The following is a 24837-nucleotide window of genomic DNA, read 5'->3' on the forward strand; positions in this document are numbered from 1 at the left end:
AAAAACTTCTTCTTGCATTTCCAGATTATTTTATTTCTTATTCAGTTAATTATTTATAACGTTTAATGTTTAATAGTTTAATATTTATTTTATCCTATGCGTTCCCCAAACGTTAATAAGTCCTTTGTGCGTGTTCTGGTGTTCCCCGATCAGGTTGCTAAGTACTTCATTTACATCGCAATAGAGCTGCACAATGAGCTGTTGGCGACAGTCTGGGAAACATCACTGAGGATGATCCGAAGACATGTCATCTCAAGTTTGATCCTCCGCAGAGGAGATGGCGTCCCTGCTTTGGTAGCTAGACAACTTGTGAGCGAAGTCAAGCACTTTATGTTGGAACAGTTTAACGAGGACCAATACCGCGAACCCTCAGTCCCTCAGCACGCTGATCAAAGTGGTCACCCACTCGCATACTGACCACACTCAGAGATGCTTGACTCTGTCGTTCTGCAGGGAACCGTGTCTTTACTTTAGTCCACTGCGGGACAGTGAAGTTCTATCTAAGGAAACGTTAACACTAGTCACCTAACATAGAAATTCTTCACACTTGGCCACTGAGGCATAATAGTATCAAAATTACGCCTTGTGGGCTCACTGCTTTGAAGTTCGTGTCAATATGTAATAAAATATGGGCAACGGAAGTTACAGATGGGCATTACTATGGAAAGTATCAAAAACATCTAATGATATGATTGGATTCAAATCCTCGATACTTCCATGCTGCAGATTTATAGCAAAAGTTAAAAACTCCGGTGAATCTAACCACATAACTGGTACTGTTATTTGCCTTTTTTCAAGTAGCACTAGAGCTGCTCAATAGGCTATAGGTGACGGTCTGGGAAACAAACCTGAGGATGATCCAGAGACAACATACATACGTCATATCACATTTACAGGGAGGTAACATTCGCACACTTTCACATTTACGGGGAAGGCACATTCACACATCATCCATCCATCCGCAGATTATAATTTCGACCTAAACAAGAACACATTCAATATCAGATCCAATACTCCCAGGGGTATCGGCTTATTATGGGAACTTGGAGGACTCTGTGATTCCTACAGGTTTAGCATGCACCAGTAACCCACGGTAAGCATGTACCAGTAACCAGTTGTACACACGGGTTCTTCGTTCGGTGAAAATCGAACCCTCGACCTCTTAGACATGCGCTCAACGCCCTACCAGTCAAGCTATATCCCGACCTCTTGACCACATAAAATCTTTTTATTTACGTGTGTGTGCTATAATCAATGACCCACCTCAAATCGAAGAAAGGAAAGCACGGTGATAAGGTTACGACAGTATTCGAACTCTCCACGCTTCAGATCATTTAGCGACAGATTCACCCACGGCGGCACTTTATTGCTCCATGGAAATGACATACATGTGCAGGCATGTTTGCTCAATTTAGGCTTATAAACCTTTGTCAAGTAGAATACAGATCGAACAATTTGAAGAAGGATATCACGAAGAATACATGCAGGGCAAAAGTAGGATTCGAACCAGCCATCTCCACACTTGACGAAACTAGCTTAATGTTTGTGAATTGGGATATGAACAAAAACGAGCGGATCGACGCGTTCTCACGTGTTGTTATCGTTCTATAAAAGTGCATCATTTTCTCGTTCATTCTGTTTAACGTTGATGAGAAGTGCATCTGTTTATTGAAATGCAGTGTTTCTGTTTGATAAGTGACTCTCGACGTGATACAAATTCGTCGCGTTACACGGAGTTTCACTAGGTAAGTCTAAATCCACTTCGTATCTTGCTTCTTGATAATTATGCTTGAACTTTAATTCAATATATATATATTTTTAAAATCTGCAGTCGTAAATTTTTAAATGTAATTTTACGTCTTATTAGAGTGCTTCGTCTGCCGCGAATTCTAATCGCTCAAAAATAAAATAATTTCAATAGAATTAATTAATTTCGCAGAAAACTTTTCATGCGTTGTAATTAAAACTGATAAGATTTTTTTAATTAAACGGGCGGACTAAATCTTAATGAAATTTCCGTAAAATATTTCATAAATTAGATTTATTGAAGTATTATATTTTGTTTTACGCTATTAAAAAAAATCAATATTAAATGCAATTTTAGATTAATGCGTAATTGAATTGATTGCTATATATTTTATTAAACTTTTTCATTCACAGAATTTAATTCAAAAGTTCACGAATTGCAAGTTCAAAGGTAAAAACAAACATAAAAGTTGTGCATTTTATGAGCGTTTTAAATTATTGAAATGACTACAAAATATGTTGTGACACCCTATTTTGAAATTTTTCTCTAAAAGTTTCTTTTATTGATCTAAAGAGTGTGTAAAAATGTTTCTTGGAATAGTCCTCAAAATTACAGCGCATGGAACTATTTCAATTTTCACTTCGATGCAAATTTTTGGTTTTGGGAAACACTACACAGGACTCACAAAAACTAGTTTTTGTAATAAAAAAGCAAAATAACTCTAATATGGTCAAATGTTTTGCAAATTCTTATGTTTTAATTTATGCTTTTTATCATTTAATTTATGTAAAATAGTCTAAATTTGAAAATCGATTTTTCGAGTGATATTTTTCACGTATCGACTTAGCAAGTTTAAGGCGACAAGGGACTCAAATTTTTTTTTTTGAAATTATCAAGGGATTTGCTTGAAATTTTCAGAATACATTTATATTGTTAAAAACAATTTTTATACAGAATTTCAAAAAAATATTTCCAAATTTAAGAAATTTAAAAATTTGAATTTTTTATGTTTTTTTTATATTACTCCTCGCGTCTGAAATTTTGTCAAAATTACAAAATTCTTTTAAAATATTGCATATTAGGTAATATTGAAAAAATTTTTGGGAGTGCTTTTTTTATTTTTTATTATAGAAACAAATAACATTAAAGAAACAGTGAAAAACCTACATTTTTAGGAAAAAATCATCATAAAACTATAAAATATCATGTATAAAAAAATACTGTTCACTTAATTCAGAAAACTTTTCCAACAAAATGTTAATGATATTCATAAATATATAGCATTAAATTCTCAGGTTAATAGAACTAAAATTCATTACGCTGGAACAGTTTAAAAATTGTAAATTTGTCAAAAACGGCATTTTGAGAAAAATGACTTTTACTACTATTTCATTGCAAATTTTACTTCTGAACAAATTTTCTTGTTTTTTAATATAAATACCTATAAATATTTTCTAATGAACTAGTTTAATTATGTACTTTTATTTTTTTCAAAAATAAGAAAATATTCAACTAATTTTAAACGAAACTAATTTTAACAGTTATCTGCAGACAAAAAAAGGTAAACAAAGGGGCTTGGTCAAAACTGAAATGGCCATAACTTCATCAATTTTGCTCTTATTCCAGAATTTTCTTTTTTTAAATTTTCAGTTAAATGCCTAGATTTCAAAAATATAAAATGTAAAATATCGATTTTTTGACAAATTTTTGCTTCTTTGAAAGTCCCTTGTCACAAGTTTGCTTAAGGCAAACTCCGGTAAGAACCGACTTAAACTTCATACTATATAGAGCCAATTCGTTGATTACTTAACTATATATTGGCCACAAATTACAAAACCTATAACTCTAGATTGTTACTAGCTCATGAAAAAATACATAAAAGGGAAATATTAGGAAGGAATAATATTTCTTTTTTTTTATGAATGTTTGAAATGTGGGAAGTTCTTAATCGTGCAGAGTGACTGAAAAATATGCAAATTTAGTTCTAACTGTTAAGTTACGAAATTAGACAAAAAATCTCACTTTTCTGAATAAACATACATTTTTTAAATTTCAAAATATAGGGGGTAGCGTCAATCTGGGAAGAAGGGTTCCCATAGTTTGGGAAGTCCCATAGATTGATCCAAAGTTTGGATCCTTTAATGTTAATTTCACTTTTTGCGTTTTCAGACATATTTTAAATTAAGCAATTCAAAAAAAGAATTGCACCTACTTATGAAACTCATTTATCCAAAGATAATTTCATGAAGAAAAAATAATTTCGAATAATTTTTATCTAATGAAATTGTGTATGAAAAAATTTTGAATTATGAGGTATAAATTTTTCATCAAAAGTTTCAACTGTTTGTATTTGGTAGAAACTGGAAAAATTTATTTTTTAAAAAATGATTTTGCGAACATGTTTCTGATAGAATTTGATAATACATCAGCTTTTATATTTTATTTTCCAGTTTGTTTCAATAATTGATAAAATTTCAATAATATACAAACTTATACAAAAGTTTGAACTAATGTGTTTATCAATTTCTTCAATATGTATACTACGTATTCGCATTATAATTATAAAATAAACGTTTTTAAGCTTCTTAAAATTTCTAAACATCTTATAATTCGTCTTAATTTTAAAATTTTGTTAATTACCCGTTTGCTCCTGTTTCCCGGAATTATTTCGCCAACTATTTAACATCTCTCAAAATATTATTCTTTATGCTATCACGTATATTTTTTCATTAATATACTAATCAATTGTTTTGGTACTTTAATTTGTTTTATAGTAAAATTCATAATTGATTGTCAGAATTATTATTAATATATTGCTATATCAGGAAAATGCTCGATATACCTTGTTTTTTTAAACGCCTACCAAAAAATTGCAAAAATTCCAAAACAGTGCTATTTTTAGAATCTTCATCTCAGAAATTATTTTTCTAACGGATTCAATTGGCTAGCGAATCAATTGGCTTTGCAACTATTTAACATTGATTCCTTTGACTAGGGGTCATTTCATGCATATCGTCAGACTTTAAAAGGTATCCACTTAAACCCTATAGGAAGAAATTCGAACATTTTTATTCTATTTATAGTTTTCCATAAATTAAACCACAGATTACTTAACCAATGAAGGTCACTGATTTAATGATAGAAAATCTATACTGTTAATTCAACTCGGAAAAACTTGAAATTATCTACCACATATGCATTTAGTTTCAGGTAATTTCTTTTAATATTTTTACCTTATATAAGGCGGTGTGAAGAATAGTTCCTTTAAACAGCATTAATTTTCAAATATTTTTGCTAAACTATTTTTCACCTGCAATTTCTGCGACCATCTCCTAATAGTTTCTTTTAAAAAAAAAAGTGCAAATGAAAGAATTTGTTTACATAAATGCTGGAAATAGTTAAGGGTAGTGGGGGATCACATTATTTTCTCTAATTCAACAATTAAAACTAGTAAAACTGAAATTAGCAAATCTCGAAATAATCTAAAACTACAAAGTTCAACGAAAAAGTAAACTTTACTCTACTGGAGACCTCAAGGCATTGACGCCATCTTTTGACAAATTTCAATTTTTCAAAGATTTCAAACTCTTATTGGTAATTAAATATTGAATGTTGTGGGGATTATAAATATAACAAAATAATTTTAATAAAGCAAATAGCCCTACAACTCTTCATAAATTTATAATAACTAATGTAAATTTAGTTTTAGTGCAAAATTTTCATACAAATAACGTTAAAACAACTTTAAAAAAAGTAAGATAGTAGTTCAAATTTTAAAATCTTGAAAAATCATAAGTAATTAATTAATAGATTGAAACTTTATTTTTAAAGGATGAAAAATTAAACTGTTTTCATTGCCCAGAAACTAGATCCAAAAGTTCTCTTCGTAGCTTAGCAAGAGACACACCATTTTTAGCCATCTTGTCATTATATTCCTGCAGTTTCCTTATGGTTGTTTTTTATTGTTTTTCTATAGTTAGGTTATTTGCATTATTCTAAACATTCGCTATACATAAATCTTGATTGCCACCCAATATTTTCGATATGTTGTCGACCCCCCCCCCGATTTAAAGGGTCAGGATTCCAAATATTTAAAACTATTTATTCAGAGAAAGTACATTTTTGTCTGATTTCTAAATAGTTAGCTCTAACCCATTTGAGGTCACCCCCAGGAATCATTCAGTTTGACACTTAGTTCGTAAAAATCCTATCATTAGAACGAAAGTTATTCAGGGTGGCAGCATTTTTGCTGTAAGTTTTAACGATATCATTCGATAATATCACATAATGGAATGAATTTTCTCCTGAATTGACCCGTAATTATGCTACACTTGGTTTTAGATTAAATTTTGTAAAAATGCACTGGCTGCTAATTTTGAAGTTTTAATCAAGGCTCTTAATAAGCTCTGTTTAAAACTATTGATCCTGTGTATGTTGAAAGAGTGTAAAACCCTTAACTTTACATTTTATACTTTATTGATTGTTCTACATTGATTGTTAGAGTTCCCTATACTGTAAACAGTGTATATTTAATTTAGTTTAAGCTTTTTATACTGATGACATTTTTGTTAATTTCAATAGGCATTCTGGAGGAATCTGTAGTTAGTTGGAATCCGGTGAACGAGTTAGTTGGAGTCAACCAATCCCGGCGGCGTTCCAGATAGAACTGATGGTACCGGATTAGTTGAAAGCTTCACTAAAACAGGTCAAAATATTTTACTTATTTGTTAAAAATTTCTTTTATTAAGTATTATTATACACATATTTACATTATTTAGTTATAAATTTGTTGTTGTTGCACGCCCCCATTGGCCAGCAGTGCTGGACCAGGTCCATGACGTTATATGCCCTCAAAAAATCAAACACCGTCAATGGATCATCAGTTAAATCCTGTTTGGTGAGTTCCAGGCAGGGTTAGAACGTGATCGTGATGTGCAAGTACCGAATTGTCATGGAAAGCTAAGTTTCGGTTACGTAATTCCACATTCATTTTCCTGACAAAGGATAAAGTAGTTAAAAGACGGGCAATTAACTATTTTAACTAAACAGAGCTCTAAGCTGAAAACAGATTTTTTTTTTAATGTCAGGGAAACTCAATCACCTGAAGTTTAATTTATAAGTCTCTAATGTTAAACCAAAGATTTAGTTCCCGTACGTCTCTCCAAAACTGTCTGAAATATTTTGGATTGGAGGCTAAAATTTCTGTTTTGATACCTCCCTAATACAAATCTCCCTATTTTTAGTGATTTATGAAATTTCTCTTTAGACATTTCAGATATGATTTAAATTTATGCTTTTTATCATTTAATATACAATGGTCGAAAATAGATTTTTCGAGTGATTTTTTTTTACGATGTTGGGTATCGACTTTGCAAGTTTAAAAGGTAGCTTAAGGTAAACTCCGGTAAGGACAGACTTACTATATTGTGCCAATTTGATTACTTAACTATATATTGGCCACAAATTACAAAACCTGTAACTATAGATTGTTGCCGTATTTTGAAATTCGCAAAGTTTGGTCTCACATTTTTCTCGCGAAACTCTTCGAACACTTCTTCACGCATGTTTCTCTCGGAATATACGATTTAAAAAACGCATGAGTGATGATGAGGTGTGAATAAACTTAGCTGCTTCATAAGTTTTTATGTATTGTCATTCTCTATATAATCGGTCTTTCTGAAGCACCTTTTTATTTCTTAGTTTTTGGTTTCTTAATTTTAAACTTGGTTTATAATTCTTATCTGGTTCAAAAAAATAAAAGCTAAAAATATGAACACTTAATAATGTGATTTATATAGGAGGTAATTCTTTAACTTAATTAAGGTATTCGAAAGAAATTGATTATTCTGAAGATATAAATATTTTATTACTCCAAATTTTAATTTAATTTACAGGAATAGTTTAGATTTGAAAATTAATTTTAACCGAAATATTTGTAATTAACTGAAATAATTGTGTTTGTGTAGTGTCGTTATACGATATTTCGGCAAATTTTTCTACCTCTTTCTTTATAGAAGGACGAAGTATTTTTTCTCATTTGAATTTTTCCAGTCTTAAACGAGGATAAAATCTTCACTTAATTCAAGTAACTTTTAAAAATATTCATGAGCGCGAAGATTCGTTTAAAATTTTTGAGAGTGCTGTATTGAGGCGATCATAGGGTTGCCTCTCAGTGAGGGTTGCTAGATAAGGCTATGAAACAATTGTTTAATAAAACCGCGACAAGTGGAGGTGCCCGGGAGTTGACATTAAGAAAAATCGCCTCATGGTGAGCCTAACGGCTGAGAGCACTTTAACCCATTATCCGTCTACCACTGACGATATTTCATGTCAGCACTGAGGTCGGTGCAAACCGGGTGTGGAATTCGTATCAAGCAGTCATCGTTGGGATTCGAACCCAATTCACCTCATTAGAAGGCTAACGCTCTATCCCCTGAGCTGATATTTCGATCACCGTAACAAAGTATCTTTCCCTGGTTTTTGCTTGTTACTATAGAAGTCATCTTAAGAATTCAATCATCACTGCTTGTTAACTGGTCTTTTGCAAATACACTATGAAGTGGTGGATTCAGCAAGTTTCGAAATTGATTAGATTCCTTAATCTCTTGTTCGAATGGATCAAAATTAATAATTGAGGAACATGTCATTAACTACGTTTTTGAATAAACAAATCTGTAAGGTAGCAAACATGGCCAATATATTTTAAATATTCGAAGATAACTTAATTGTCGTTAGTTTAGCTTAGAAGTTTAGAATTGTCGTTAGTTCTCTGTTAATTAAGCGCTTGCAGCTCCACTTGAAATATGAGCATTCTAAGCTTTCAATGAGATTTTGATTGACCCGAATTTTCGTTTGACAAACTATTTGACAATAGTTCCACATTGTTCTAGAATTACGAGACACTCTTCAATAACTGAATACATAACAAGTCCTACTTTTATCATCTATCTATACCAGCGGTTCTTAACCTATGGGTCGCGACCCAAAATTGGGTCGCGAAGCATATTTCTTGGGTCACGCTGAGTCGAACCAAAATACACCAAATAATAAGTAATACCAACACCTCCTAGAAGAAGTCATTGTGGCTTACTCAGCCTATGCTTAATGAGGTACCTGGGTAACTCTATACCCTTAATCCTCGTTCATAATAATTAAAAAAGGCACATGACTCAAAATTAGTTTAGCATATCAAGGTGCAAAATTAATATAAGAATAAAAGATACTTAGTAGTTAATGCTTAAAATAAAAAAGTAAAAAAGAATTAACATAAGGACCCTCTCTAAGAGGTAGAAAAATAGTTCCACAGAAGTGGCGCTGTTTAAGTCAAGGAATAAGTTAAAATGTCAATTATTTTCAAAAAGTTATAAATATATTTTAATTTGGTCAATAAAAATTATTAAAAACACTTGATTATTAATTAAATTTTCCTTGGATCGAAAAGTACTTTTGTTTATCTTTATTATTAAAAAAATAAATAAAAAAATAAATAAAAAATTTGTAAGTTAAAAAAAATCATCATCGTAGAATTGAAGATTTTTTAAAAATACGATCTAAAATAAAGCAATGAAAAAATTCTGATTTTTTTTTGGGTCGCGACATGAACATATGTCTCAAATTTGGGTCGCGGCTTGAAAAGGTTAAGAACCACTGATCTTTACTATGGCATTAGAAATTATGGAATGTTTTGAATGCTTACTTTTGGGGCAACAGATTTAAGCATACAAGACATTAAAAAGCATTGTAAAAATGTCTAATCTGCAGGCATAATTTATTTCGTAAAGCCAGAAACACTTTTGTAGTTAACTTAAATCGTTGATCTACTTTTATTTTAGAAATTTATTTTTAAAACTCTCCTAGTAAGAATGTAACTAGTCTAGACCAGGAGTCGGCAACCTAATGAGACAGAAGAGCCAAAAGTTGCAATTTACAAAATTTTCCAGTTTTTAAAGAGTCACTAAGAATTTTCGATTTAATATTTTAGTATTTGCTTATATATATTTGATTTTTGATTTAAAATTAATGGCTTTAAATACGGAATAGTATTTATTCATATAAAAACACAAATATAGATAGTTACATTAATAGGAGCATTGACTTTGCATGCCTTTTGAAAGTTTAATCAAAACTGCTGTTAATAACTTGCTGTTTCAAGCCCGACTCTGGATTCTTACTTCTAATTTTACTTTTTATTATATTATGATGATCCGAAGATCGTCAGCATTCCATATGTCAACTTCTGACTTTCTTACTGAGCTTTGATAATAAATTTCTAATTTTTTCGTATGGAACTGGAGAGTCGTAACTTTACATTAAAAGAGCCACATGCGGCTCGCGAGCCACAGCTTGCCGACCCCTGGTCTAGACAGTACTGTAAAAAAAAAATAAAGGATCAAGTAAAAATGAGGTTAAAAAGTTATAAAGCAACAAATTTCTTTGCAGAGTTATAAAATGAAAAGATTTAGGGTAAATCAAAGAAATACATATGTAATATTTAAGCAATGAAGATACAATTGTCTAATTTTAAAAATACTAATACTATGAGGTTTGGTGATAGTTACTTAAAATATAAATATTTAAATTAAAATATTTATATTTTAAGTAACTGATTTTTACAATTTCCTCACTTTTTCTCAACCACAATGCATATTTAGATTAATATTAAATTATAAAATTTTAAGAAAAAGGAATCTCCAATACTTTGTTTGCCTGCTAAGCGAGCGTATTTTATGATCTTTCGATTAAATTTTAATTTCTTTTCTCTCTACCGAGGAAAGCTCTTGATACTATAACCTTTCATAGCGAAGTCTTTAATAGAAATTTTGTTAAAATAATTTTCAAATTGTGATTAATTTCTAAAATCTAGCGTATTTCTTAAGTTATTTTGATTGATAAACAATTTTCTGTGGATTAGGTGATCTTAAAAATTTATTTAATGTGAAGAATTTAAATTAAATGCGAACTTTTGTGTATAAATGATTAAAATTTGTGTTCATGTACTAATAATTTAAGTGGGTAAGGTCCAAATCAATACCTAACGCACTAGTAAAGTAGTTCTTTACAGTTAGCCTCCCTTTTTTGACCCCGCGCTTACCTTTACTGCTATTCACATTTATCTAAAAGCACTTAATATTTGTATTTTTTTAAAGGTATCGGCGTCTAGTCACACAGATAATTAGTACAAAAATGGCTTTCTATCGACATTTAAAAATTAATGAAGTTTTCTCAGGCCTTGTAAAAGGTTAAAGCGGGATTAATATCCAAAAATTATGATAAATACGGCTAATCCACCAGTGAATGCCTTATCACTTTAGTTATAAAACCCTAAAAAAGTTTTCATTTCAAACACTTTCATGTAAAGAATAAATTAAGGAACAAACACAATGGTGACTTTGTTTAAAATTTAGTTTCTTTCTTACGACATAATATATAGTAAAAGCATGACATGACAATCTTCATCAAAATGTTGTAAAGGTTGATCAAATAATGATGTATAAAAAAATATATTAAATACTAAAGATTCCTATAACTAATTAGTTTCAGGTTAATTCTTTATTCACGGAGCCAAATTGATTTAAATTGATAAAATTTAATAAACACTAAAGTAAAACAATTAATTTAACATAATTCTAGTTTTCGCTAAATTCGTTTTAAATTTCAAAATCCTTTTCTCGTGGCAAAGTATTAAGGCAGTTTTCTTTTCCGTTTCAGAATGTTAAATCTCAGTTTTATCGGATTTCGCAATATTGTGAAATTAGTCTGGAGATTACATTAAGAAGGTTTAAACACTTTTGAACAATAGTTCTTTTAAAGTTTCTTCATATACTTTGAAATCAGAATTACCTTCGATATAAGATCAATATTTCTGATTTTTTTTATAGCTTTATAAGCGAAGCTTTTATGCAGAACAAAATTTCTTCTAAATTGCAGATTTTTAGTATCTAACTAATCTGCAATCTATATTACTGGCATCTAATTTAAATTTTAAATAAGAAACAAGAGTACGAAACAGAATTTTTTAATAAGAAACAAGAGTACCTCGATAATACTGGTAAATAGGCGCGAACTGGTAGCGGTAGACGGCTGAAAAAGACCCTAGTGCTTTAAGTGTTCATTTGTAACTTGAACGTTCATAGTGCTTAGAGCGTTAAATTTCGATGTCTGCAATATTTTTAATGATATTAAATTTTAAGTACCGTAATTTGTATGATTTTTAAGTTTCTTAAAGTTGAGAGCTTTTATTCAGTTTTAAATATTAAAAGTATTTATGTTCGAATAGTGTATTCATATATTATGTAATATATTTGCAAATTTGAATGAGAAAGTTTTAATAATTATTAAGTAATATTCACAATAAAAAATTGTAGAAATATATATCAAAAGCAGAATTTTTTTAAATTTTAAATGCAAAATTTTTAATTTAAGAAATAGTACTTTAACCGTTTGGGTGCTGAAGAGTTTTCTTATATATATGCTAATAGTGCGGAATGAAATGCGTACAACACTACTAACCAACTACCACCAACCAACTAGTAACTACTACGAACTACCAACCAACTACTAACCAACCTATTCTAACCAAAAGCAGCGTCTCCTCATTTTCGGCACATAACAAGCTTCACCGCACTCAAACGGTTAACAGAGAACAGGCTTAAAATAACAAGCTTCTCTAGGATAATTTGTTCTAGACAGACGTTCAGTTACAGTGGTTAAATTCCATGAATCTATGTACTTCATTTTAAAGAAAATTATTAAATTTTTACTACGGGTTTAACTTGTTATGCCAATCAAACAGGCTTTAGTGCATCAGTAGGGTTGAAGAATTGGGCATTGAATGCACATTGCTTCTTTGTGGTGGCTGGTTCCCCTGCCTGGTATTGTTACGTAGGAGACGTCAAATACCCGTTAAAGCCGTATTTATCAAAAGATTGCCGTAAACAAATCATATTCGTGGATCTACTAGTTTCCTGCGGTGACCAAACATTCCCGTTTAACAACTTTTTACAATTAAATCCCCTGTGAAAAATCTTTAAATACGACATTTAAATTCGACAGAAATTTATTTTCATATTTAGTTTTTAAACTTGTAATGAAATGTTTTTATAACGTTTAAATAAAATTCCGTGTAGCGAAACTTGTGTTCCTTTGCTATAATTATTCTATTCCATAACTGTTGTAACTAGATTAAGCTAAAAGAAACAGCATAAACATAACTGTAAGAAATTAAATTTTTATTTCCTCCTTTTACTATAAATCTTTCACTTTTCGCATTTGTCTCAAATCTTCCAGTGGTTTATGTAAATATAAAAATATTAAAAGAAATTTTCCCTAAATACCACTGTTTGTTTAATCAGTATCGAAGTTGCACGAAATTGTTTATAATTATCATTCAATGTTTTCTTGCTACTGTTTTTGTAAAGTCACACTGTAGAAACTTTAAACTAAATCCTATTCAAAGTTTCAAGAAAGTAATAGAAACCCTCTCCCTCAGAAATTGGTTTCCTGAAACATTTCTTAAGGCAAACTTTGAACATTCAAAGTGTATAAAATTGAAAAAATTATCGCAGTAATATTAATCTCTCAAAGCCATTTTAGTACATTTTTACGCCTACAAATCCGTTTTAATTAGTTAGAGCACTGATACCTTTTAGTTCCGTAACAGATGAAAATGCAGTCAGGTTCGCCCTCATTTAACGAAAGAATTCATCTTTAATCTGCATTTTTACCAAGTTTCTAAAATATGTAGAGTGCATGATTTTACTACATTGCATGATAATGGATTGCATGAGAACATGCATGAACTCATTGCATGAGAACAATCTATATTTTCATAGCTTTTTATCTCTGAATGAGAATTATCGTCAATTGAAGTTATAAAAACTTTGCGAACACCTGGGATGCTCAAATTTCAATTCGAGCTGTGTGTCTTAATATTAAGCTGACCAGGGCCCTTTAAATAAAAGCTAATAAAATTTCTAAATGAGCATTCGGAAACTTTGCTCCTTAAATTTTCCAAAAATTCAGAAAATATTTCTGCTTAATAATCTCTGCAAATCTAAATAAAGTAATTATAATAATTCCGAAGTGGGGATTCGCAATTAAAGTTCAGGGGACTCACGGGAGATGTTAAGAGCGCCAGATCTAGGTATCTGCCGCATTCTGTATTTAATTTAAAATTTTTAAGGGAGTATTTCGGGATAACCAAACTAACGTTAACTCTGCGTCATTTTTCACTATTTGTCATAACCAGAACCTTGGCGCCTCAAAGGATAAAGCGCTCGCCTCCTAATGAGGTGACCCGAGTTTGGTCCCAGTGATAGCTGTCTGATTCGAATTCCGCACCCGGTTCGGTCCGACCCAGGACTGACATAACATATCCTCAGTGGTAGACGGATCATGGGTTAGATTTCCCGTTCCATCAGGCCAAACGTCGAAGATTTTCGTAATTGTAATTTCCATGTAAAGCAAATGGGGGTTAGTTCCTTCCTCCAAAAAACACTCCATGAAGGCAAATTTCTCATTATGCTTGATCCAGGAGCTACCTCGTCTTCTGGATTGGGTTCGAAATTACCAAGTCAACGGAGCTAAAAATTAATAGCCGTAAACATTATTAGAAGACTATAATATTTATGCGCATTTAAATTAGAAATGACTTGCGTCCTTCGATCAGTAATTTTATGAAATTAGATCTGTTAAATGTAAATCTTAGAGCTTGCAAATTTTCTTTCTTAAAGTTGGTTACTTTTCTGTGTTCTACGGTGCAGAAAGAAAATATCCATTGATTATGATTGAAAATTTAATTGTCTAAAATCTTGATTTATAAGCTATGAAACGTCTCCTTTCAAAAAAAAAAAAACTTTATGAATATGTGCTACTTCTGAAATAAATCCTAAACGGATAAGCCGCTTTAAAACCACTTTATACAACATCTGTGTTTCTGTTGCTGAAAACACCAATTTTGGAATTTATAGTACATTATCACTTGTTTGTAATCCAGTATAATGTTGTGTGAATCTGTTTTCTTCTATGCTGCTAAACTTCCACAAAATTAAATTCAAGTCTGTAAAAATGTTTTTTTACTTGCGTAATTAGTATATCAATTTTCACATCTGTAAATTTTATTTATTTGTATAATATCTGATAGCTTCTATACTGGTAAATCAAATTCTAATTTTTCATCTGTGCTTTTAGTACCTCTTACAAAACTTTATTTTAGGAACTGACACTATGCATTGAAAACTGTTTAAATTGTTAAGTAAAGATACGCCTATTGATTATGTGTATCATAGCTTATTACCTTTTGTCTTACTCAACAGAAAAGCTGGTGTCATCTACTTAAAATCAAAAGCAGAGTGTAACATAAAATTTTTGATGTTTCACCAACTTTTTGAAATACAACTGAAAATATTTTAAAATGGTTGTAAATAATGTCTTTCATGAGGTATTTAACTCTAAATTTTCTTCAAGTAAATTGTACACATGACCAAGTGATGGAATCATTTGTACAGGTTTCTGAAAGAAAATGTTATTTCACATATGTGCATGTTTCTGAAAGAAAAGGTTATTTCACATATGTGCATGTTTCTGAAAGAAAAGGTTATTTGACATGTGTGCTTGCTTCTCAAAGAAAAGGTTATTTCACATATGTGCATGTTTCTCAAAGAAAAGGTTATTTCACATATGTGCATGTTTCTCAAAGAAAAGGTTATTTCACATATGTGCATGTTTCTCAAAGAAAAGGTTATTTCACATATGTGCATGTTTCTCAAAGAAAAGGTTATTTCACATATGTGCATGTTTCTCAAAGAAAAGGTTATTTCACATATGTGCATGTTTCTCAAAGAAAAGGTTATTTCACATATGTGCATGTTTCTGAAAGAAAAGGTCATTTCACATATGTGCATGTTTCTGAAAGAAAAGGTCATTTCACATGTGTGCTTGCTTCTCAAAGAAAAGGTCATTTCACATGTGTGCTTGCTTCTCAAAGAAAAGGTTATTTCACATATGTACATGTTTATCAAAGAAAAGGTTATTTCTTATGTACAGGTTTCTCAAAGAAAATTTAACCTCTTAGCGTAGCGAAACTATTCAGATTAGCTTGCTTAAGCAGTTTGCTGCAGCTCATTACATTAGTTAAGAGTTATGCCTTATAGAAATTAGAATAATTTCTGTGCTGTGAATCTGTCCACGCGTGTAAGCAGTCATCACTGATAAAGTGACAAGACGATATTAATAGCGTCAATGGTGAAATAGTTTTTTTCTGTACTTGAAGGTCTATCGTATCAAAACTCTGCGGTGATTTGGATTAGTTTAGGAATGTTCATTAGGTTAACGTTTTCATTAAGGAATGTTTTCATTATGTAATGTTGAACGTTTCAAGTTGAGCTAAATTTACCCCCATAAGTTAATGTTAAATAATGTAAGGTTAATTAATTACAGCCTCGTATGGCACATCGAATTTGTGGTAATATAATTTCTTAGTTTTATTATTTATGTACTTTGTTGTAAAACGTGATAAATTTTTGTTTTGTGAACCTGGCAACTTCGATGCATAAATTATGCTCTCTATGGCTTCATACCTGTCTTTGTGTTAAGAAATATTTCCGGAAAGAACTAAAATCATTTTGATATAATCTTTGTGAAGGATAATAGAATGTATCACTTTAGTGAATTTATACTTGACAAGATTGGCTTACTCTAAATAGAATGCAAAGAACAGTTGCTAACGTAAACAAGTGCCGCGCTTTAACAACCCATCAGACTCGGGATACCCACACTACGTCACTCATCCTATTCTGAAGTAGTCTGTTTTGAAATCATTACGATATATGTAGGTTAAAAACTACAAAACTTTAAAAAGTAATTCCATAACTTTTTCTAGAGATTTTTCGTTTGACGTATTTCGTTAGACGTTATTTTTCGCAATGTCATTAAAACTATCAATACTAATATTGCAAAGATAACTCAATTTAAGCCCCCTAAAACTTCTCAACATGTTGAAAAGTTTCTTGGTGTTTGTGGTTTTTACCGCCACCCGATTCCTAATTATTCTAAACTCACCAATGTGCTAATTAAATTAACCCTTAAAAACTCACAATTTCAGTGGAGAGAGAAGCATCAAAATGCCTTTAATCAGTTACAAAATATATTTCTCTCTGAGCCTTTTGTACATCTTCACCAATGGGATAAGCAGTTCATCCTTAATACTGATGCCAGTGGTACTGCTATTTCAGGTGTTTTAATGCAAGAATTTAATGGTCATCTTAAACCAATGTCTTACTCTAGTAAAGATTTATCCCAATCAAAGTAATTATTCCCTCATAAAACTTGAACTTTATGCTATTTATAGATCAGTAATGGCATTTAAACACTATTTGTCACATAAAAAGTTTACCATCCTCACTGATTCCAAACCTTTGATTCATTATAAAAAGGTAACGTCCCCTGCTGATATTATAACTCGTTGGCTTCTACAGCTGTCAGAATTCACATATGAAGTAAAATATATAGCTGGTTCAACGAATCAATTAGCCGATTACTTTAGTAGAAGTCAGAAAATGAGTTAATTTTACCTTTTGTTGATGCTAATGTTGAGGACCAAATTGTAAATTCTATTCAAATGAATCTATTCTATATAATTCTATTCTATTCCTTAAATGAAGCAGGTGTGTCATTTAAAAATTTAATACTAATTCATCAAAATTTGTATTGGGTAGTGTACATCCAACTACCAATGTTAATTATACCACTTATTAAGCAAATATTAACAAATTTATTATTTTTCTAATAAGTATGAATGTGTCGTAAGTAAAACAATTACTTATTTCTAACTTTATTTAAAATAATTTCACTATCATTCGCGTTTGAAGCAACTAGTAATATCAAACTTGTCTATTTTACTATATTTTGAAATTCACATGAATATGAAATTTTATTCGATTCATTGCTTAAGATAGGTTTAGAATATTTAATTTAGTTTTCATACATAACAATCTGATAGTCTAGACTTGAATGTTATTTCTATTCTCCATCAACAGAGCGATCTAATAATTAACCTTGTTTAAAATCTTGCTAAGTTGATATTTTATTTCTGCAATTTTGAGCCTAGTATAGTCCATTTTTTTTTAAATCAACTCTACAACATGTTTAAACTCACTTTACTAATTTCAGTTTCTGACTTCTAAATAACCACTAATATGCACTTTTCAATGCTATACTTGGGAATGTAGTCTTCTCTTTGAAGGGTGGCATATTAAGTGAAATTCGGCGGCATTTATTGTTTAATGACTCAGCAGCCCTTCGAGAGTCGAGGCATTTAGAATCTTTTCTCTTCTTAGCCAGCATGTCCCCCAGATGTTCACTTTTGCTGTTTCAAAACCTCCATTCATGCAGTCAAATTGAATCTGCCTCTGGTTCTAGTTTGTTTAAAATGTCAGTCCGGTTAGTAGGAAAGATAGGTCAGTAGATTTGTCAATCAAATTTGTTGCTGTTTACTTCAATGCAGTCTCTTTCTCAAATTTTTGCTTCTCTGTACAGCTCATTGTTTTCCTGTCTCCAGTTAGTTTTTTCGTAGCACACAGAATGCTTCTCATTTTTTCTCTCGGAGATATTTTCATGTGATTGTGACATAGTTCGGGTTTGTGGGACAAATGTGAGCACAGGTCTCTTTTATTGCTTTGTACTCATTTTGATCGCATAAAACTTCTAAATTCATTAAGACAACAATAAGAAACAACGCGTCGTTTTATTTCTATTTTTGTTTCACGGGAAAAATTCTTAGTCACGCTGGCTCTAAACAGTTGGCAGATTTTGCCTATATCTTTGTGTTAAATAATAGAAGGGCTCATTAATAACTAAATTAGCAGAAAGCTCGCATTTAATTTTGTAATCATAGAGGATGTTGAGCACTATGAACGTCTACAAGGAAATTTTGGTCTTTCGTTGGATATTTACGAAAAGAAAAATATATGTCAGGCAAATATGTCATTGTATAACAAAAACGTATTATGAAACGAAAAATTCCAATAGACGGCACTGAACGTGTGTGAAATCCGAATTGGTAGTGGTACACGGCCGTTCTGCTACCTCTTCGAACTTCACTCGTCCAACCGATTGGGAATTTTTCGTTTTTCGGACTACGGTGCAGTAAGGGCAGGGGTGTCATAAGAACTGGGTGGACCTGGATTGTGATGGTAGATCGCATTTCCGTGACCTGAAGTCTCTGAAGTACCCTTGCGCTTACAGCGAAATCTAAGTGTTAAATTAGCTACTAAGTTTTTCTCGCTCTCGTTGAATTAACTTTTAAAAGGCTGAGGTGGTCAAGAGTAAGGTCCTGGACTGTAACAAAAGGTTGCAGGTCCGTGCCCTGAAAAGCCACCCAGCACTTTACTAGCATTGTAGAGTACTGACGTTCATAGTGCTCTGAATTATCTAATTTCATCTACGATATTTTCCAGATATAGAAAAACATTACTTCTAAGTAAGATTCGTTAAGGAATAAAGTGGGACAATTATGAAAATTTTCACGGGCGCCGTTTAAAGTTTGAGTTAAACTTTAATTTCATTTTTAGATTAGCTTTTAAAGGCTTGAGCTCTGTCTCTACAAATAACAATTTTGATACCAAAATTTCAATTTGAAAATCTGGCTTAATATCAGAATGAAATACTTGCGAAGAATGTTTGAAAATTTTATTAACCTGCTTTCACATAGGGTTCAGAAAACCTGGCAATGTTAAAATTGCTTGACAATATAATAGCTATTTTTCGGAATAGTTTTCAGAAGTCTCATTGTACCATTTATATACATTACACTTAAACACCTAAAATGAGCTGTACATTCTGCATAGAATTTTCTGGAGACATTTGCCGATTGTCCTTAACATTCAAAATTTTGATGCCGATATTGACTCGAATAAGAAGCAGGCTGAAATTAAGATTGGTACATTGTACCGAGGATTTACAAGAATCGAATGCCCTGGCCAGAAGAGTAGAATCTAAATGAGCGATTCTTAAATAGTAGTCTACAAAGAACTGTAGAGCCAAATTTTATTAACTATTCAAGGTGATACTAAAGCTCTTAATTTTCGCTGAAAAGTTAAATTATTTGATTTAATGAAAAATTTTAGTTTGCATAGAATCGACATAAATAGTTCTCACTACTTTAACGGAGTTTTTAAAAATACATTTTGGTCAAATAAAAGGGATAAAATTCTTGTTGGCATATAACAAATTTATAAAATTTTACTTTTTGATGTTAACCCATAACCATTAACCTATAGCCATTTAGTCATCAAAATCGTTCAGTTCTGTGAGAAAAAGAAAATAAGTAAGCAGGCATAAGCTAATTTTGGTTTAAACACTACTTAAACTAGGAATGCACTTTATATTTTTAAATTAGTAAGATATTTCTAACTTTCATTTTTAATATGTTAAGTCATTTGCTTGTAATGATATTACTCATAGAAATGAAAAATTTCTAGCTTTTAACTGTATGTATTTCTTAATAGTCTGTATGATCTTTTAACTACAGTAGATTTTATGAAATTATATCCGTATCTTTTAAAATGACCCTAAACAAATTGAAAAACCAGTTGTCATTAAATATTAATTTGTTGTTCTTTCCTATTCGTTTCATCAATCAAAATTTAATTGAATAACTCTTCTGTATTTGACAAACATTCAAATGTGAGTGACAATGTAGAAATTTAAAATAAACAATTCCAGCATAGATATTTTATTGTAAAGCGGGAAAAATACTAAGTATCTTGAATACTGTAAACATCGAAAGTACCTAAATCAGGTATAAAGTTCAAACACTTAACGTTCAATACATTTTTAAAATGAAATATTCAATTAAGTATCTTTAATTAAATGTTTTGTTTTAGTAAAGCTTTAGGCTATACGGAGAGAAGTTATAGACAATGTAAACATTCATCTATGAAATGATATCCCACAATAGAATTGAGTTAACACTTCTTACATACTAGTGTTTTGGAATTATATTTTTGTAGTGGTAGATATACTCTACAAGGCAATTACGACTCTACTCTCTAGAATGTTGCTTGAAAGTTCAAATAAATCTTGCCACTAATATATATATATATTTATTTTGAAGATTTTAGTATGTGAAAAATAAAATGTTTGAACATTTGCAACTGTACGATCTCTAATCTAGGATGGGAAACTCTAAATTAAATTTTCATTGATGTTTGAAAGTACAAATGTATTACAGCAGGTATACTCTTCATATTGTTCAAAAACTTATTAATGTTTGTTCTTAAATATTTGTTTCTTTCTCTCCCTTATTGGATTAGATTGTTTAATTTATCCTGTTTTGTGCCAAGGTACTGTTTTTGTCTTTTGTATTTTTCAGGATTGTCTGTATTCTTGATTGGTGGCTGATGTGCAAGTGTTGAGGTGCTGTGACCACACAGGATGAAGGGTTTCGAGAAAGAATCGAATGATTTGAAGTGGAAACGAGTGAATGGATGGAAAAATGTTACCAGCACAAAGTACGTGTCAATTACTTTTTTGCTAAGCTAGTGGGTGAGACGAGGAAGCTATTTTTAAAACTCGAATGAAAGTCGCACTGAATGTGAAGTCTCCAGATTATGTGTTGTCGATGAAGTTTCGTAAATTTTCTGGAAATGAGACACTTGCTATTAACACTGGAATACGAAACTTGCCTCCCAATGAGATGACTCAATTTTAAATCCCATCCATGGCTGGTCGATACGAGGCTTGCACTGACCACAGTGCTGACATAAAATATCTTCAGTGGTTGACTGATCGCGACCCATACCGTCTAGCTCACCGTGGGTGGTTTTCCTGGTTTCCCTCTCGTGTAACGCAAATGCGGGTTAGTTTAAACAAAGTCCTCCAGGAAGGCTAGTTTTAAACTATTCACGTTATTTCTCATATGTAACTATAAAGTTCTCAAATTCTTAGAGAATTATTTTATAAGTTTAGAGATATTAGTGAAACTCAGAAATGACTTTGTTCTTTTACGCTAGTCCAACCTCTTTACGGTCTTATCAATTATGTACATTGTTGTCATACTGACTGGAACTAATTCTTGTTAAAGGAATGCAATATAATGGAGAATTTTAAAAAGAATAACGCTATTAAACGCAATATTAAATTTTGCGAAATTTGTCAACGCCAGGGCCTCTATGCTTTAAGAGTCAATATTTTTAAATGCAAGAATGACAATTGTTTATAACTGTAACGGTGAAAGCTTCGGTATTTGTGAGTAGAATTAAGATCAACGTTTTTTAAGTGTAGTGTTTGCACAATACGAAATTGTACCGTTTAGGAATAATTTTAAAAAACAAGCAAACAAATGCGTGAATTTTTCCCTAGAAAACTAGTTAACCCCCATCTATCATTTGTAGAAGTTATTAAATTTCTGACTATTTGATACGGATAAATTTGCATTAATATAAGAAATGTTTGCATTCTTTCTTACATCAGGTTTCTAAAAACTAATTCTATAGGGATTCTGCAGAGTTTAATTATTTTGAAAAGGGGCCAACTTCACTTTGGAGCCAGAGTTTTGAAAACCTCTTTTCAAAATGATTTAATTTCTGAAGTTGTACATAATCTTTAAAAAAAACTTTAAATGCACCATTCAATTTTAAAATAAACGTCATTTAAAACTTTAATGAACTTTCAAATTTCTTTAAATTTCAAGTATTTAATAAATATTTTAGTTTTTCATATCTAGGCTTAATTTGCTTAAAATGATAAAAATTCTACTGCTCATTGTTATAACGAGTTGTAGCGTTACGTTAGTTTTATTTAATTTGTTTATTTTAAAGGTGTCTGTAAAAGTTACTTATAGGAGATAAAAATTTTAACGTTCATTCGGAATAATAAAATTAAAACATCTGCATCTTATTTCTTGAAGCTTTTTACTTAAATCTGTTTTAAAATATTTATTTCATAGAAATCCTAATTTGTGGGGAAAATATGAAATTCTAAATTTAAGGCGAATTATATTCTACGATACGTTCGTACAAACGGTGGGAAATAAAACTGAATTTTGGATTAGAATTCCAAATCGAGCATGAATATTAATATTATTAAAAGTAGAAATAAGACAAATTCTTAATAATTACAATAAAAATGAAAATAGAAATGTGTGTTGGCAGAACAGTACTTCATCAGGGGACACACTGCTTGCAAACACACAGGAGCCTTTCTGTTAGTGGATTTATCCAAGACTAACAGTTTTTTTTTAACCAAAACTAACCAAACTAAAATTTAACCAAAACTAACAGTAACAGTTGGTTTGGGTTAAATCCACTAACAGCAGAAAGGCTCCTGCGTGTTTGCAGGCAGTGTGTCCCCTGATGAAGTACTGTTTTGCAAGCACACACTTATATTTTATTTTTAATTAAGATTTTTTTGGTCTGATTTCAATTTTATATAATACAAATTTGGTTTCAGCTGCCTTGTGCGCTTTTCCAATTTGAATTAATGAAGTAAGGTTTCGGTGTGTTTATTTACCTCTTAGTTATCAATATTGAATTAGTAAATTATATTGATTTTGTGATTGGATTTTATTAAAAGTACTCATCTCATAGTTAAAATTTTTCAATTTGCCTTCGTTTAAATTCATTATTGATATACCAGCTGATCTTTTTTCTTTCTCGCTGAATTTGTTTCAAATTATATAATTAAATGATTGTTTATCGGCAGGTTAAAATAAGTCTTTGCACCAATATTTGGAAGCTTTTAATATATGAAAAGCAAATGTTTGAACTTTTGTAACTGTACGAACTCGAATCTATGATATGTAACTCTAAATTATATTTGTATTGACCTACTGGGCTATGATAGTATAAACGTATTACAGAAGGTATATCCTTCATATTGTTCAATGACATAATTTATTTAAAATATTGATTTGTAAATATTTTTTTCTACTTCATTGGATTAGGTTGCTTAATTTATACTCTTTTGTGCCAAGGTACTGTTTTTGTCTTTTGTATTTTTCAGGATTGTCTGTATTCCTGATTTGTGGCTGATGTGCAAGTTTTGAGATGCTATGACCACACAGGATGAAGGGTTTCGAGAAAGAATCGAATGATTTGAAGTGGAAACGAGTGAATGGATGGAAAAATGTTACCAGCACAAAAGAACGTGTCAATTACTTTTTTGCTAAACTAGTGGGTGAGACGATTAACTTTATTTTCCTCTACTCTTCGAAGCATTTCAAAGTCGCACTGAATGTTAAGTCTCCAGATTATGTGTTGTCGACGAAGTTCTGTAAACTTTCTGTGACTAAGCAATAGGGCACTTGCCTCCCAATCAGATGACTCAATTTCAAATCCCATCGATGGCTGGTTGATACGAGGTTTGCACAAACCAAAGTGCTAACTTAAGATATCCTCAGTGGTAGACGGATCGCGAGTTAGAATTTCATACCGTCTAGCTAACCGTGGGTGGTTTTCCTGGTTTTCCTCTCATGTAACGCAAATGCGGGTTAGTTTAAACAAAGTCATCCAGGAAGGCTAAAAGCTTTATGCGTTTAGATCACGTCATATCTCATATGTATTTAAAGTAAATCTCAAAGGACTTGAGAAATTTATACATTAGTAATAAACTAAGAAATTTCTATTGTTTAACGCTTGTTCAACTTCCTTACGATCTTGTCAATTTTGTACATTGTTGTCACGTTGACTATAGCTAATTCTTGTTAACTAATTCTTGTTATGCAATTTAAAGGTGTAATATGCAATTTAATGGAATTATTTTTTTTAAAAAAAAGAGTAAAAGTCTTGGTCTTTTAGAAGTTTGAATATTATTCTTTTAAAATGTGCAAGTGTATAAACTAGAACAGCCAAAGCTGGTATATTGATCATGAGTATGTTGAAATACTGCTGTAAATGTGTTTGCTATTTCAAGTTTTTCCATGAAATTTGAAGTGGTTGTAAATGTTTTGATATTTCATTTAGTCTGATATTGATTTAAATTGCTAGGTACACTTTTGTAAAAGATGCAATTTTGTAAAATTTTTATGCTGCTTGCAATTTGAACTTCATTTGTTTTGTAATTTAAGATCTAAATAAATGTGTTATGCTTGTAAA

General features: G+C 31.0%; 1 long non-coding RNA gene across 1 annotated transcript; it reads left to right on the plus strand.

Moving 5' to 3' along the window:
* Positions 1 to 1607: 1607 nt before the first annotated feature.
* On the plus strand, positions 1608 to 24837 carry LOC147816948 (uncharacterized). Its single transcript, XR_015429601.1, has 2 exons — positions 1608 to 1745; positions 6329 to 24837. It is a non-coding gene; the product is annotated as an uncharacterized LOC147816948 (long non-coding RNA).

The sequence above is a fragment of the Parasteatoda tepidariorum genome, chromosome 1 (assembly GCF_982258835.1).
Source record: "Parasteatoda tepidariorum strain Cologne lab strain chromosome 1, Ptep-v5.0, whole genome shotgun sequence".
Classification (NCBI taxonomy): Eukaryota; Metazoa; Arthropoda; class Arachnida; order Araneae; family Theridiidae; genus Parasteatoda; species Parasteatoda tepidariorum.